At 40.2% G+C, this 16,107-nt stretch overlaps 1 protein-coding gene and 1 long non-coding RNA gene across 3 annotated transcripts in view; one reads left to right on the top strand and one right to left on the bottom strand.

The window, feature by feature from the left end:
* The window catches only part of SLC16A10 (solute carrier family 16 member 10), a 118,053-nt gene that overhangs the window by 79,039 nt on the left and 22,907 nt on the right, over nucleotides 1-16,107 (top strand). The window lies entirely within an intron of this gene.
* LOC113598725 (uncharacterized) overlaps nucleotides 2,475-16,107 on the bottom strand; it is a 60,994-nt gene continuing 47,361 nt past the window's right edge. Inside the window, exon 7 of the long non-coding RNA XR_003419428.2 lies at nucleotides 2,475-5,406. This is a non-coding gene — a long non-coding RNA (uncharacterized LOC113598725). The remainder of the gene's footprint in view (nucleotides 5,407-16,107) is intronic.

Below are 16,107 nucleotides of genomic sequence, written 5' to 3'. Positions count from 1 at the left end.
GAAAATATGCATGCTCTGTGTCAGTCTTGCTCTTGAAGCAGGGTTGGAGGTTTTCTCTTTTAGTAGTTGACTTTTATTTCTTTATTTTTTTAATGTTTATTTTTGACAGAGACAGAGCACAAGCAGGGGAGGGGCAGAGAGAGAGGGAGACACAGAATCTGAAACAGGCTCCAGGCTCCCAGCTGTCAGCACAGAGCCCGATGCAGGGCTTGAACTCACAGACAGCGAGATCATGACCTGAGCTGAAGTCAGACGCCCAACCGACTGAGCCACCCAGGTGCCCCAGTAGTTGACTTTTAAAGATGAAGAATCCTATTGTTTCCTGAAAGCTGTCAAATGATTTCTCTTTTAGGCCTACCCACTTACAGTCTCCACTGTGAGGGTACAAATCTTCTGGATCAGTTTAAGTGAGGCCTAACTTTCTAAATAAATAATCCTATTGGCAGCTGCTTCAGTTTTTATTATTTGCCCCTTTTGCCTGAGAGTTGTTTTATGTTATTTTCTGGGCTACATATTTATGGTTTCTCCTTATCCAGTTCTTCGTTAGCTTCCAAAAGTATGACACTCTTAGTTTTTGTCCTACTTCTCCATCACTCTTTAGTTTCTTTGCTGGTTCCTTTTCCACCCTGACTCTTCATATCAGTGTGTTCTAGGGCCTGTCCCTGATCTTTTTATCTACTCATTCCATTGGTGGTTTCTTCCAGTCTCCAGAGTTCAAACATCTTATCTATGCCGGGGACTCTAAATTTGTATTTCTCACTCAGACCTCTTTCCTGAATACTCTGCCAGGCTTTGAGAACCAACTGCCTACTTAGTATCTCCACCTGAGTGACTGCTACCTGTTTGAGATTTAATATGTCCAACCCTAAAGTCCTGATCTTACCCCCTCACAAAACTTCTCTGCCCCCCAGCAGTGTCCATCTCAGGAGATGGCAATTTCATCTTTGTAAGTGATTGGGCCCCAAACCTTGGAGTCATCCTTGGCTCTTCTTTCTTTCTTATTACACTCCTGATCCGGTCTGGAAATGTTGGTGGTTCTCCTTTCAAAATATGTCCAGGATCTGGCCACCTTTCATTATCCTCACTTCTACACCTTAGACCAGGCCATCATCCCCAGCCTGGATCACTGCAGTTGCCTCACAACTGGTTTCCCTGCTACCTTCCCTGCCTGCTGCAGTCTGTACTCTACACAGAAGCCACCAGGGTTCCTTCAATACATAATTCACTCTGCTCAAAATCCTTCAATGGCTCTCCATTTCTTTGAGAGTAAAAACTAATGTCCTTATAGTGGCCTACAAGGTACTCCATGATCTGGCCCCTCCTGCCTCTCTGATCTCATCTTGTATCTTTGCCCCCCTTGCTCACTCTGCTCCTGCCACACTGTCCTTTTCGTTATTTACCCTTTTTTTTTAAGATTTTATTTTTAAATAATTTCTATACCCATCATGGGGCTCGAACCCACAACCCTGAGATCAAGAGCCGTGCGTTCCTCCAACTGAGCCAGCCAGTGTCCCGCTCTTCACCTTTTAATGAGACATACCCTGACCACCTGGTTACAACTCCCTCCTTCCTTCTCCCCTCCACAGCATTTCCAAACACCCTCACACTGCTTTTCCTTTTTTCATAGCACCCAATACCTTCTAACATATTACATAATTTAATTATTATGATTATTTTTGGCTATCTGTATATATGTATCTGCTAGAATATAAACCTCATGAAGCCAAGGGTCTTTTTTTGTTTTGTTCAGCGATAGATCCTAGACACCTAGCACAAAGCACATTGGGTGCTTAAGTATTTGTCCAGTGACTGAATATGTAAGTCTAAAGCGACATTATATAAGCAATTCATTTTCTCACCATTTTGATCTTTAAAATTCCCTATTTGATGCCATAATGATTTTTCACATACGTTTATATATTTTTCTCATTTTATAGGACATGATAATATTCATATTCATTAAACAGTTAATAAACTCAGCAAACTTCAGAATAATTAACACTCATGCCATCTTTTTTTAAAGTTTATTTATTTGAGAGAGAAAAAGAGAGAGAAAACAAGTGGGGGGAGGGGCAGAGAGAAGGGGAGAGAGAGAATCCCAAGCAGGCTCCGCACTGTCAGCGCAGAGCCAAAAGCGGGGCTTGAACTTACCAACCATGAGATCATGACCTGAGCCAAAATCAAGATTTGGATGCTCAACTGACTGAGCCACTCAGGTACCCCAGTGCCATCTTTTATTTGGTTCAAAAAAATTTTTTTGTAATGCTTTTTATTTATTTTTGAGAGAGAGACAGAATGCTAGACGGGGAGGAGCAGAGAGAGAGGGAAGGAGACCCAGAATCGGAGGCAGGCTCCAGGCTCTGAGCTGTCAACACAGGGCCCGACACGGGGCTTGAACTCACAAACCGCGAAATCATGACCTGAGCCGAAATTGGACGCCCAACCAACTGAGCCACCCAGGCACCACTCCAAGTGCCATATTTTAACAGAGAAAGTAATTTATGTGTTTTGCCCTGACCCACATCTTTATATGCATTATGTTGAAATTATAACTTGATAAATAGGAGAAATTTCTGTGTCTTTGTCACTACTGTAAGTATGTGGAAGGAGAGAATAGGAACGCTTGGTAGCCATCCCCATTAACTAGGAAAGCTAGACAGTTGCTGTCTGCCCTACTGTGTAGTGACCGAAAATCTTAAAGAGCCTTGGGTGGTGCGTGTTGGAACAGGGTTGGATGCAGGAGCCATAGTCTGACCACAGGTCTACGTAGCTTTGGCAAGACACAGGGCCACGTCAGTCAGATGACTGATAAATGCCTAAGAATGACAATGATAATGTAACTTTTCTAGGTAACATGAAGTGCTCCATCCTCAATACGAGGATCATGATTTAATTACTTTCACATCTCTCCACCACTACTCATCTTGAAAAGCAGCTATTTAGTACCTGTGTTCTTTGACTCTAGAACATGGTAGTGGGGTTGAGTTTTAGTGTTTAAGCTTTCGACCCACATAGTTCTCTATCAGGGAGAAGATGACTGACTCATGTCGTAATCTGCAATATATGTGTTGATTAGCCTGTTTTCAAAACTTCATGATAAGATAGGAATGTGTCAGTTTTGTGTCAGGAAGTAATTGTTCTCAAAAGAAACTTTGATCTGTAGAAAGACCCATGTATCTGATACTGTGATCAAAGACACAGTCATTTGCATGCTGACAGGACAATTAAGTGGACACCAAGTCCAGTGGTAATTGGGGACAAACAATTTATATTTTTAAACTAGGAGTGAAATTTTGAGACCAATATGCCAATAAACAGGGCATATAGTACCTCAAGAGACATTTTATAGCTTTGATTAATGCCAGATGTTCTCATGGGCCAATACAGAAATGTCACTGTTAGACCTCACTGGCTAGGGCCCTTCTCTTCATATTGTGAAAGCAGGAATTCTGTAAACCAGACCTCAGGGTGCTGAGCCATGCAAACAAGAACAGCATACATGCTTTCATCAGTTTGAGGCTTCCTCAGAGGGAGATTCAGGGAGAATCCATAATGTATCGGGCATTTTCACAAAATCTCACATAACCATCACAAGGATGAGTGTATCAAGTGTAATAATTAATTACAAAGTTAGGGCTAAGGAAATGACTGTGCTGAGTTCAACGTCACTCACTGAGTTATGCTCAGAGCTGGGATTTGAGCACAAGTGTTGGAGTCTAAGTCTCATGTTCTTTTTATGAAAGAGTCTGCTGTCCCTCCATCAAGTCACCCCACAGATGGAGTGCTGCCTGTTATCAGGCCAAGTTTCCTTTGCCTTGGAAGTTTCCCTTCCATTCTCAGAACTAAGAACAGAGGCGTTGCTGGGCCAGTGCAGCTCTCAGAGCCTGCTGTGCAGCCATGGACAGGACCATGGAGGAAACAGGCTTCTGTTCTGATGTGATGTAAAGGAGAGGGTGTCATGTAACCGTATTTCCAGCCGTACGTCAACTCTTCTCATCTCTACTACATTGTCAATATGAGAAAACTGAATCGCTTTTCACAACCTGTGACAAGCAGAATAGGGAATATACACAGTTTTGCATTAGGTTTTGAGTTCTACAATAAACATGAAGCATAGCAGAAGAAAAAAATGGACAAATGTAAAAATTTACAAGATCCGGCCTCTTTTGGTTAACATAAGTACTATTACAGGAAAATGGAAAAAAAGTAAATTGCTTATATTTTAGAGTTATAAAGTATCCATCCATCACTGATCATTAGTGTCCTGAGAAGGCCCTAAAGAGTCCTGGTGTTGGAAAGCTGTTCCCTCTCTCTTGTTAATGTCTAGTGTCACCAGGGTTTTTGTTTTTTTAAGTATCTCAGGTTTTATTTGCTAAAATATACTTTTGAATAATTTCAAAATTTAACCATTATGTGGATATTTGCTTATCCCTCAATTGCTTGGATTAGTATCAAATTAAAGTTTGTTGAAGTTTGAAGGACCTAAATTAGCTGGTGAGGGTCCTATTGTGGTTTTTATATCAATTAGAAGATGAATAGAAATAAAAATATTATTTGCAGAATCTTCCCTTTGTGAGGCTATACTTGGACATTGGCTTTACCCCATATTTACTGGGTGATTCTGGCAGGTGGACAGAGTTGTCTGATCCATTGAGAGTACATTTCTGCTAATTTATCCTTATCTCCAAATTCTGGAGCATCTCTTTTGGAGAAGCCATTGTAGACACTAACTCCAGGATTACAGAGCAGAATAGGCCTTAGTTATATATTTGTCCTGAAGGGAAGAGTCTTTAGTGCCCAAAGCAAGTTTGAGGGATGCACATCTCTTATGTATTAGCCCCCGGACTGCCCATGCCACTGTCCATTTCCCCTTTGCTTTTCCTGCTTTCTGTCCCCGTTATCTGTATCTAGTTTTTTACAGCTCACTCATAATCAGGAAGTTTATATTCCTTTGTAACAAACTGGAGAAAAGCCCATTTACTGGTAGGCAGTGCCTGCCATGTGGAGGCAGAACTGCAAACATGGACAGCTGGTGTGCAGGTCCGCAGGCCAGCTGTGTCTGCACCCATGTCTAATTGAACAGATTCATTCTTGGAGTAACACGGCAGGAACAGCTGCTGCGTCCAGAGCTCCTGATCATGTGGTTTAGGATTCAGCGTGTCCAGTCCTCACAGCCATGGAAGGATTTGCTTAAAACCACCAGTTTCTTAAACAAATGCAACATTTACTCATTTCCCTTTTTATTGACGTTTGACATACAAGAAGTTCCCACAAACGTTATCTTTCACTGGAGTCTCAGGGCCACACTGTGAGATAGGCAATCATGCAAGGCTGGTAGCTGGTATGGCCAGGGCTTGAGCCTGGCTCCTCTGAAGAGTGTGACTTTTAAATAAGATGTTTATGTACCTGCAAAGATATAACAGTCATTTACGAGTTGAAAGGCATCGTATGGGTGATTTAGTTGCACTTTTTTAATGAGTAAAAAAGGAAACTAAAAGGAAAAGGAACTAAAGCACAGAAAGGTTAAGTTGCTTGCCAAAAGTCACATCGTTATAAAGCTGCAGAACCACTGTAATAACATCCAGGAGTATCCATAGAAAATAAGTGGATGCCTATTATAGCCTAAAATATAAATGTGTATATAGTAGAAATAGAATTTTTATTTATTAAAAAAAATTTTTTTAGTTGTTTTTTTTTTTTAACGTTTATTTATTTTTGAGAGAGGGAGACAGAGTGTAAGCGGCGGGAGAGAGAGAGAGGGAGACACAGAATTGGAAGCAGGCTCCAGGCTCTGAGCTGTCAGCACAGAGCCCCACGCAGGGCTCAAACTCACAGACCGTGAGATCATGACCTGAGCCAAAGTCAGACGCTTAACCGACTGAGCCACCCAGGCACCCCAGAAACAGAATTTTTAGAGGAATGACATAGTTTTCTCATGAAATGTAACCCTAGTCAACTCATAGGATTCATTTCCTAGTCCAGGGTTCCTTTGCCATTTTGACACATTTCAGTTCTTCAAAGTTGCCAATGGCAGTTATCCTGGTTTTGTTTTATTTTTTCTTTTGCTGATCTATTTGGAGCTCAGGGTCGAGGTTGTTGAGCCCAGAGAGTGCAGAGAATGCAGACTTCACAGTAGGATCCTTATAAACCAAAGGTTATTGTGCTTTGGGCCAGGACTGGGCTGCTGAGCTGATCTCTCCTGCTGCATTGATCACTGATCACGGTAAGGTTCTGACAGGAGAAAAGCCTTGGGGCTCATTACAGCCATGTGGGTGACGGTTGCTGTGCTTTGGAAATATTTTAAAACTGATTTACGGTGGAATTGTATAATCTGAAGAGTTTCCCTGTCAGTCTTGCTTGCACTATAATCAGATTGCTGATATGGAGTTAATATTTGAATTTTGTTTTTGGTCTAGAGGCTAAAACAATAGAGACTAAATACTACGGGCTAACATTTTAATTTTCTTCCTTCTTTTATTCTTGGTTTTGGTTTATTCTAATTATCTTTATGTTGATTGTTACTTTGACATTTATTAGCTATGCAGAATGTTTTGGTACTTTGCAGAATGAAAAGTAATCACATTGTTTTTCCACCAAATTTTTCTTAAAAAAATTTTTTTTAATGTTTATTTTTTGTGAGAGAGAGCACACGCGTGAGCATGGGGGTTGGGTGGGGGGAGGTGGCAGACAGAGAGGGAGACACAGAATCAGAAGCAGGCTACAGGCTCTGAGCTGTCGGCACAGAGCCCGATGTGGGGCTCGAACTCACTGACCACAAGATAATGACCTGAGCCGAAGTTGGACACCTAACTGACTGAGCCACCCAGGCAACCCCAAGTTTTCTAATTTAAGTACAGCTGACACTTGACCAATGCAGGGGTTAGGGGTACTGGACCCCCATGCGGTCAGACATCTGCAGATAACTTTTGGCTTCTCCAAAACTTTACTACTAATAGCCCACCATTGACAGGAAGCTTTACTGATAATAAGCAGCCAGTTAAGACATATTATATGTTACATGTGTTATATAATGTATTATTACAATAAAATAAGCTAGAGAAAATATTAAGAAAATTGTAAGAGAAGGGCCACATAACAGACCACATAACAAAAAAACTCACAAGAAATGTAAAGAGATATTCTTGTGTCAAATTTATAAGCCTGTTTTAAAATGAAAAATAAAATAAAAATTACATTGACCCTTGAACAACATGGGTTTGAACTGTGTGGGTCCATTTATACACAGATGTTTTTCAATAAATATAGTACTGTAAATGTATTTTCTCTTAAGAGGCTTTTTAAAATTTTCCATTTATTAAGCAATCTCTACAACCCAACATGGGGCTTAAACTCATGACCCTGAGATCAAGAGTCATAAGCTCTACCAACTGAGCCAGCCAGGTGCCCCACAAACATACGCTTTTTGATTCATTTCTCACAGCAACCTTTTGGGAGGAAAGCAGTACTGATGTTGAATAGATTAAGAACCTTGAGGATCAGAGGTTTTATTTGCTCAAGGTAGCACAGTAGTGGAAGGGGTGTTACTAGAATTAGAATGGGTTATTCCCATTATTCTGCCAGTTTTTTTTCCCCCTTGCATGTGTGTGGCTTCCTCTAATTACAGCTCAGTTGAAAAGATTCAAGCATTCATTCATTTGACAAATACTGGGTACCTGCTGGGTGCCATTAGCATTCTAGGTGTGGGGATGCAGTGGTGATAACAGCTTGATAGATAAGTACACACATAAACACATAAACAAGGTAGTTTTCAAATAGTGATGTTTTCTTTGAGGAAAATAAAAAGAGATGAAAGGTAATGGTGGAAGGTCACTTCAGCGACAACTTTGAGGTGACAGTAAATGCCTTCTATGGATGAGGGACGGTATTAGCTATGTAGAGAATATAAAAGCAAGATTGCTTCCTATTGCCCTTGGGAAGCCTAGGACATAGAATCCCTCTAGTTTCTATCTTTAAGGCCAGCCAATGATTGATGATTTTTTTAGCCAACTTTTTATCCGGTGTATTATATTGAAATCTGCATGTTGAAAATTTTAAAGTCTTGCATAGGGCCCAAGGATTGCTTTTTCTTCAGATACTTTACCCACTATGTATATTTTCTAAAAATACACTACTCTTCCTCAGTCCTTGTGGTTATTACATTAATGATGAGACATCTTCTCTCCTTCACTCTATCTCCTCTTCTTCCAGATTTTTTCCAATGGTGTCTCTGCTTTTCTTGCCCTTCTAACCTTGCACTTATTTCCCTGCAGATCTCAACATCTGCTGCAATTTGACCACTCAGGTTAGTGAAAATTTGCTCACTTATCAGTTTTGTGCCTTAGGCAGTATTCACCAGTATTCTCCTACTGAAGATGAATAAGGATCTTTACTTCGGGCGCTTCTACTTCATTAATGGCAGAAGTTAAAGAACTACAGAACACTCTCATCAAAACAAGCTAGTTGGGTTTGGTTTGTTTGTCTGCTTTTTAGTTTTTTTTGTTTTGTGTGTGTGTGTTTTTTTTCTCTTCCAAACTGTAATATGCTAACATAGGAACTTGACAGGACAGAATACTGATCATTTACAAAGAAGTAAACTAAGGCAGAGCTGCTGCTTTTAGTAAGACAATAAGTTATCATGTATTCCAAATTATATTTAGATAAAGATAAGTGTGTACAGGTAATTCAATTAGTTTTTAGGAGTGATGCATAATTTATATTCAGTGCGAAAATTATCCCTAGAATGTAGGTTCCAAACCGCTAAGAGCTTTTGAAATTGTGGGGGAGAAAAAAATCCACAGACATTTTTAAATACCTAGTTTTAACTTTAACTGAAAACCAGCAATAGTGTATTTTTGTCAAGCCCTTATACTATACAACATATTTGATTTTATTGATGAAAACTGAGTTTTTCTACAAAATACACTGGGGAGTTCTGTGTGGGAATTGTCTTGATACCTCAGGAAATGGCAAAGAATAAACAGGTAAAGTAGACTGGATACTTCAAAGGGTAGGGACAGAGCCCCCTCTTTGCCGCTCCATCCCCAGCACCTAGCCTGTGCCTGGCACTCAAAATATTTTTTGACCATTTCCACCCTGAGCTTATAGATTGGTTCAATTGCTAAAGTATGAGTTCTACTAATTTCTCTACTTCTGCTTACTTCTTATTCTAATAGCACTTTATGTTCTTTAAGTTCTTTCTTTCTTTTGGTCTTTACTATATAAACCTTGAAGGTGACAACAGTTTTATCTCCATCTTACATGGAAAGGCATTAGCTGGTTTAGAGACTTTCTCTGATCACGCACATATAGTGACAGGGTGAGGTTTATATAATAGAAAAGTACCCTTATCTAGTTTCAATGTGGAGTAATGGGAAGATCTGGAAATGGGTGGTAAGAAGTACATAGTTAACCGTGTTGAGGCGAGACGTTACCTCCTATGCCTTGTACCTTCTCCTAGCTGCTTCCAGAAGATTGGGATCACTGAGGGTAACCACAGCCCAGAAAGTAGGCTAACAGATGGCCGTGCCACTCTTGACCCCCACATACATCTGTGGAGTTTAAAATATCACCATATATTGATTATTGAATTTATGAGGCATTTTAATAGCCTCAACATAAATCAGGTGTTCCTGTCCCTACTTAACTGTATCTCTACTTACGTGAACACGTGGTTTTTTCTTTTATGTTTCTTAACTCAGGAGCTGCCGCAGGGATTTTTCACAGTTCTTGCCACATGTCTCTTGCTCATGCTCTTCAGCTTGCAGGACATTCTCAATCCTGGGATCAGGATTACTCTGTCCCTGTCCCACCTCTTCCTCGTGAGGTGCTTTCTAAGCTTGATATCACGTTTACGTTCACAACAACCCTGTCACATATCTAGAGTAATATGTCAGACCCAGGACCTCCTTTTGTCTTCTGAAATAAAATATCTAGTTCATAAAAACTACCCATACACATAATTTAAAAAAATAATACCTTACTTTTAACATAAAAAAAATAAAGGAAGTAATTTTTTTAAAAAATCATATGTATTTTAAAAGTTAATGTGGGTGCTCCAATTGGATGGGGGGGCACCAAATGTGGGGCATCCCAATCGGGTGGGGGGTCAGTGGCGCAGGCAGTGAAAGAATTTATCCAAGGCAGAACAAAAAAGATAGGAGTTTACTGAATACCCCACAAAGGAGCAGCAGGCAGGACAGCAAAGGGAGAGACGGTCCGTGATGAGGTGGTGGTGAGGGGCCACAGTTCTAGGGCAGAGTGAGGAAGTATGGGGACTTCTGGATTTTTCCCTTTTTTGGTAATCTTAGGAGCTGTGCCTGGTTATTATTGGTCAGTTAGGGCCTATGGCTATTTCAGGGTTGGTTGCTTAATGAACCTGTTTGCATTCAGCTTGGTGGTCACTGTGGGTCTTTTTGCCTTGCTCAATTTCCATTGCTCAAGCCTATTGCCTACTAGGAGCCTCTATTGTTAATGCTTGGGACACATGCTACAACATGGATGAAACCTGAAGACATTATGCTAAGTGAAATAAGCCATAGAAGGTCAAACACTGTATGATTCCACCTAGATGAGGACCTAAAGTAGTCATATCCATAGAAACAAAGTAGAATGGTGGTTGCCAGAGCTTTAGCAAAATGGGGAATTAGTGTTTAATGGGTATAGTGTGTCAGCCTGGGAAAATGAGGAAGTTCTGGAAATGGATGGTGGTAATGGCTGCAGAGAGAGTGAATGTATTTAATGCCACTCAAGTGTATACTTAAAAAATAGTAAAAATGGTACTGTTTTTCAACACAGTCCTGGAAGTCCTAGCCTTAGCAATCAGACAACATAAAGAAATAAAAGGCATACAAATTGGCAAGGAAGAAGTCAAATTTCACATGACATGATGTTCTACGTAGAAAACTCAAAAGACTCCACCAAAAAACTGCTAGAACTGATCCATGAATTCAGCAAAGTCACAGGATATAAAATCAATGTATAGAAATTGGTGGCATTTCTATACACCAATAATGAAGCAACAGAAAGAGAAATCAAGGAATCAGTCCCATTTACAACTGCACCAAAAACCATAAGATACTATGAATAAACCTAACCAAAGAGGTAAAAGATCTGTACACTGAAAACTATAGAAAGCTTATGAAAGAAATTGAAGAAGACACAAAGAAAAATGGAAAAGCATTCCATGCTTACGGATTGGAAGAACAAATATTGTTAAAATGTCTATACTACCCAAAGCAATCTACATATTCAGTGCAATCCCTACCAAAGTAACACTAGCATTCTTCACAGAGCTACAATAAGCAATTCTAAAATTTGTATGGAACCAGAAAAGACCCCGAGTAGCCAAAGCAATCCTGAAAAAGAAAACCAAAGCTGGAGGCATCACAATTGGACTTTGAGCTGTATTACAAAGCTGTAATCATCATGGCAGGATGGTACTGGCACAAAAACAGACATATAGATCAATGGAACAGAATAGAGAACGCAGAAATGGACCTATAAATGAATGGCCAACTAATCTTTGACAAAGCAGGAAAAAAATATCCAATGGGAAAAAAGTCTCTTCAGCAAATGGTGTTGGGAAAACTGGACAGTGACATGCAGTGGAATGAACCTGGGCCACTTTCTTACACCATACACAAAAATAAACTCAAAATGAATGCAAGACCTAAATGTGAGACAGGAATCCATCAAAATCCTACAGGAAAAAACAGGCAGCAACCTCTTTGACCTCAGCCTCAGCAACTTCTTACTAAACATGTCTCTGGAGGCAAGGGAAACAAATGCAAAAATGAACTATTGGGACCTCATCAAGAGAAAAAGCCTCTGCACAGTAAAGGAAACAATCAGCAAAACTAAAAGGCAACCGACGGAATGGGAGAAGATATTTGCAAATGACATATCAGATAAAGGGTTAGTATCCAAAATCTGTAAAGAACTTATCAAACTCAACACCCAAAAACAAATAATCCAGTGAAGAAATGGGCAGAAGACATGAACAGACAGTTTTCCAAAGAAGACATCCAGATGGCTAACAGACACATGAAAAGATGCTGTGAGCCAATGTGCAGTATTTGTTTCAGATCAGGAAACTGATGCCAAGATCTTAAAATCAGTAAGGAGTAGTGCTCATAATTCAACTCAGGCTTCCAATTCTCAGTCACACAAGTTTCCTCACTGCTATGCTGGCATCCTTAATCCAGACCACTCAGGGCCTCCATTTTCTTACCTATCCTCCTAAAGGGGTGTGCTTTTTTTCTTCCTGAAACCTTTAAAATCACAAGACAGAGCTGAACATGTTTAAAATACTGTTAATCACACACTCCCTCCACCTACCCCAAAACTCTGAAATAGGCTTATTTCTTAAGAAAATTGAAAAAAAAAAGGGGGTAGACAATCTCAGAAATATGTATATGGAAATGACAACAGCGGGAAGAAAATTGACCTAGGCTCAATCCTAACAATTCAGATACATTTTTTTTTTTACTTTGATGTGATACTAGGGAGAAGGTTAGCAATTAGATAACTCTTAGAATTGACAGAAGACTCATCGCTGTATGCCTTACAAAGACTGAAGGAGAGGAGACATATCCCCTTTTCTAAAGAAATACAAACGTGGAAACATTATGCCCCCAAAAAAGAGCATTCATCACAAACAGGATCCACATCTGCAAAGCTTTTGTGGCCACAATGTGTTTTCAGAGTGCTCTTTCAAGATTGGTTATGCATGCAGACTGTGGACAGTGGCTAAGCCTTCTGGAACCATCTTACCAGAAGGGAGGGAGGTGGTAGTCTAACTCCTTCAAAGACAGATACTGTCTAAATTCACAGTTCATGGTGTTCATCCAAACTAGCCAGGAACCAAGGATCTGAGAGAGTGCTGAATCTATGCCAAGAATGAGACTCCAAGAAGGAAACTGTTCAGAATCAAATTTGGATTTAGGTAGAATGAATAAAAATTAAAATAAACCAACAGATTAAACATCTTTCATTGTTCAGGAAAGACTAGAACAATTTTTGGTAATTTGTGAAATATCTGGCATTGAAATTGTCAGGGTCACTAAATTTCAAGTTACCTCAAAATCCTAGAGATTTTTTTAAACAATTTTTTTTAAGTTTACTTATTTTTGAGAGAGAGACAGAGACACAGCATGAGTGGGAGAGGGACAGAGAGAGCAGGAGACACAGAATCTGAAGCAGGCTCCAGGGTCCAGGCTGTCAGCATGGAGCCCAACGTGGGGCTTGAACCCATGAACTGCAAGATCATGACCTGAGTTGAAGTCCAACGCTTGACTGACTGAGCCATCCAAGTGCCCTTATTTTCTATTTTAAGTTGAAGTCCATCTTCTAAAATGCAGGATTATTTGAACTGTCATCTAAATCCAAATTGGTTTTGATAATTCCAATAGAACATTTTGCCAAATCTAGATCTGATCTAAATAATGCTATGTCAAGGGCGTCTGGGTGGCTCAGTTGGTTAAGCATCCAACTCTTTTAAAAACAATTTTATGTTTAGTTTTGAGAGAGACACACGAGTGCGAGCAGGGAAGGGGCAAAGAGAGAGGGAGACACAGAATCGGAAACAGGCTCTAGGATCTGAGCTGTCAGCACAGAGCCCAACACAGGGCTCAAACCCATGAACTGTGAGATCATGACCTGAGCTGAAGTTCAATGCCTAACCGACTGAGCCACCCAGGCTCCCCAAGCATTCAACTCTTAATTTCAGCTCAGGTCGTGGTCTCACAGTTCATGAGATGGAGCCCCGTGTTGAGCTCTGTACTGATAGCTCAGAGCCTGCTTGGGATTCACTCTCTCCCTCTCTTGCTGCCCCTTCCCTGTCTCAAAATAAATAAAATTAAAAAAAATTTTTTTAATTAAAAAAAATAATGCTATGTCAAGAATGGACTTTTGTTTTGCCTTTTTTTTTTTTAACCTAAGGGGAAAAAAATTTTTTTAATGTTTATTTTTGAGAGAGAGAGAGAGAGAGACAGAATATGAGCAGGAGAGGGGCAGGGAGAGGAGACACAGAATCCTAAGCAGGCTCCAGGCTCTGAGCTGTCAGCACAGAGCCCAACACTGGGCTCAAGAACTATGAGATCTCAAGAACTATGAGATCATGACCTGAGCCAAAGTTGGACGCTCACTGACTGAACCACCCGGGCACCCCTAATGGAAATTTTTGAAAAAATGTTTATTTTTAAGAGAGAGAGAGAGAGAGAGAGAGCGCACATGCACACATCGGGGAGGGGCAGAGGGAGAGGAAACAGAATTCAAAGCAGGCTCCAGACTTTGAGCTGACAGCAGTGAGCCCGATGTAGAGGCTTGAACTTATTAACTATGGGATCATGCCCTGAGTCAAAATCAAGAGCCAGAGGATGCTCAACGAACTGAGCCACCCAGGTGCCCCAAGGGAAATCATTAAAAACAAACAAACAAAAAAACAGAAAAATAAATTTTTTAAAGAAATCTTAGAAAATGTTTTTAAAATTAGACCAGGGTTTTTTGAGCCATCAGCCATCTTTCATCCTTCTGAACTTTTCTTTTTCTGTCCCTTAGTGGCCTTTAAGTAATCTTTACTCTGGAAACCCTTCCCTCTTTTTTCTGAGTCCCCACCTTTACGTGTCTTAACAGTGCCATGTGTGATTACCGACAACGTGGAAGCCCATCTTCATGAAATGGAAAGACTGGTCATTTAAGAAACCACGCAGAGCCAGCCCCTTGTACCTCTACTGGCCCTGTTAGGTCAAAGGTCTGCTCTGCTCTCTACCTGGTTAGCTGCTGGAGGCAGGGGGGCACCTGCTCCACAAGTTTAGTCATGATGGAGACATCTTATTAGTAGGTAGACACTGGGCTGCCTTAAGATGTTCTTAAAAATGTTAGTGGGCAAAGAATTTTATGTTTTCATTTCAAGCACATCTTAGAGCTTTATTCTGAAAGCACAGTTGATCAGATTTAACAAGCTAAAATGGCATTTGAGGCTGACCTAATCAAGGAATATCTATCTTAATAGCCATAAAGTCCTATTTCAATATTATATGGTGTAAAGGGCTTAATTTTTATGTACCCAAATCTAGGAGTTTAGTTTTCTTCCACATTTGATCGCCTCACTGGGTTTGCTGGTGTACAATGCACTTGTGAAAAAACTTCCTAAGTGAATGCCCCACTTGTTTTACTTTTTTTTTCTTAGCAAAAACAGAGGTAGAGAAAACATACTTGTTTAAAAAAGGAAAAAAAAAAAGGACCCAGACCAAACCCTCATTCCATTCAGAGTTCTGTTCATCTTACTTTGAAGTCAAAGGGTAGTGTAAAGTTTTGATTTGCAACAAATTCTAAGATTATCCATTAACTACTCTAGCAAGCTTTCTACTTCCTTTCAAATGTACATCTAATTTTTAAAGGGGCCAGGCTCTTTTCTTTGAGTTTATCTTTTAAAAAATGTATTTTAAGCAGAATGATCTTTTAGAGTTGATGGAATAGCTTTTCAAATGTTGAATGGATGTATCAGAAACCTACTCTAACCTGCAGGTGAATCAGAGGCAACAGGTTGAAGCTGCTAATGATCTTTGGAGTGAATAGCAAGTGAGTGAAACTGCTCTGAACTCCATATCCCTGCTGGGAAGTAGGGAGCTGCAGAAATCATTCTTTATTACAAAACCACTGAAAATACCGTGTCACATTTGTTACTCTGTTTTTGGATATAGCATGTAAACGTAAAAGTTACAGGTCCCCTGACCTGCCCAGCAGAGTTTATTCTTCTAGCGACAAAATGGGTGCCGATGTTTACCTGATGTCCAGCTTGACGATGTGTATCTGAAGAGGAAGGGCAGGAGATCAGGAAATCAAAATCTTCACAGGCAAGGACAGTTGATGACTGCATTACGGGAATCTGTTTATCTCTCAGAGGGCACAGTAACTGCAACAGCCGTGGATGATAACTGTTGTTGATTTTTTCCTGCTCAGTTCTGCAAAGGTAGTTGAAATTCTACCAGTTCCAGAGCCTGCAATGCTCTGGTGAAGCTGTTTTTGTCTTGCTTTCCTGGCCTCCCGAAGTTACTGCCTTTTTTTTTTTTTTTTTAAGCACTCCATAGTGGAGTCAGCAGCTGTTAC

This window comes from Acinonyx jubatus, chromosome B2, assembly GCF_027475565.1.
Source record: "Acinonyx jubatus isolate Ajub_Pintada_27869175 chromosome B2, VMU_Ajub_asm_v1.0, whole genome shotgun sequence".
Taxonomy (NCBI): Eukaryota; Metazoa; Chordata; class Mammalia; order Carnivora; family Felidae; genus Acinonyx; species Acinonyx jubatus.
Note: the sequence above shows the minus strand (reverse complement) of the source record. Positions and strands in the feature narration are given on the sequence as shown.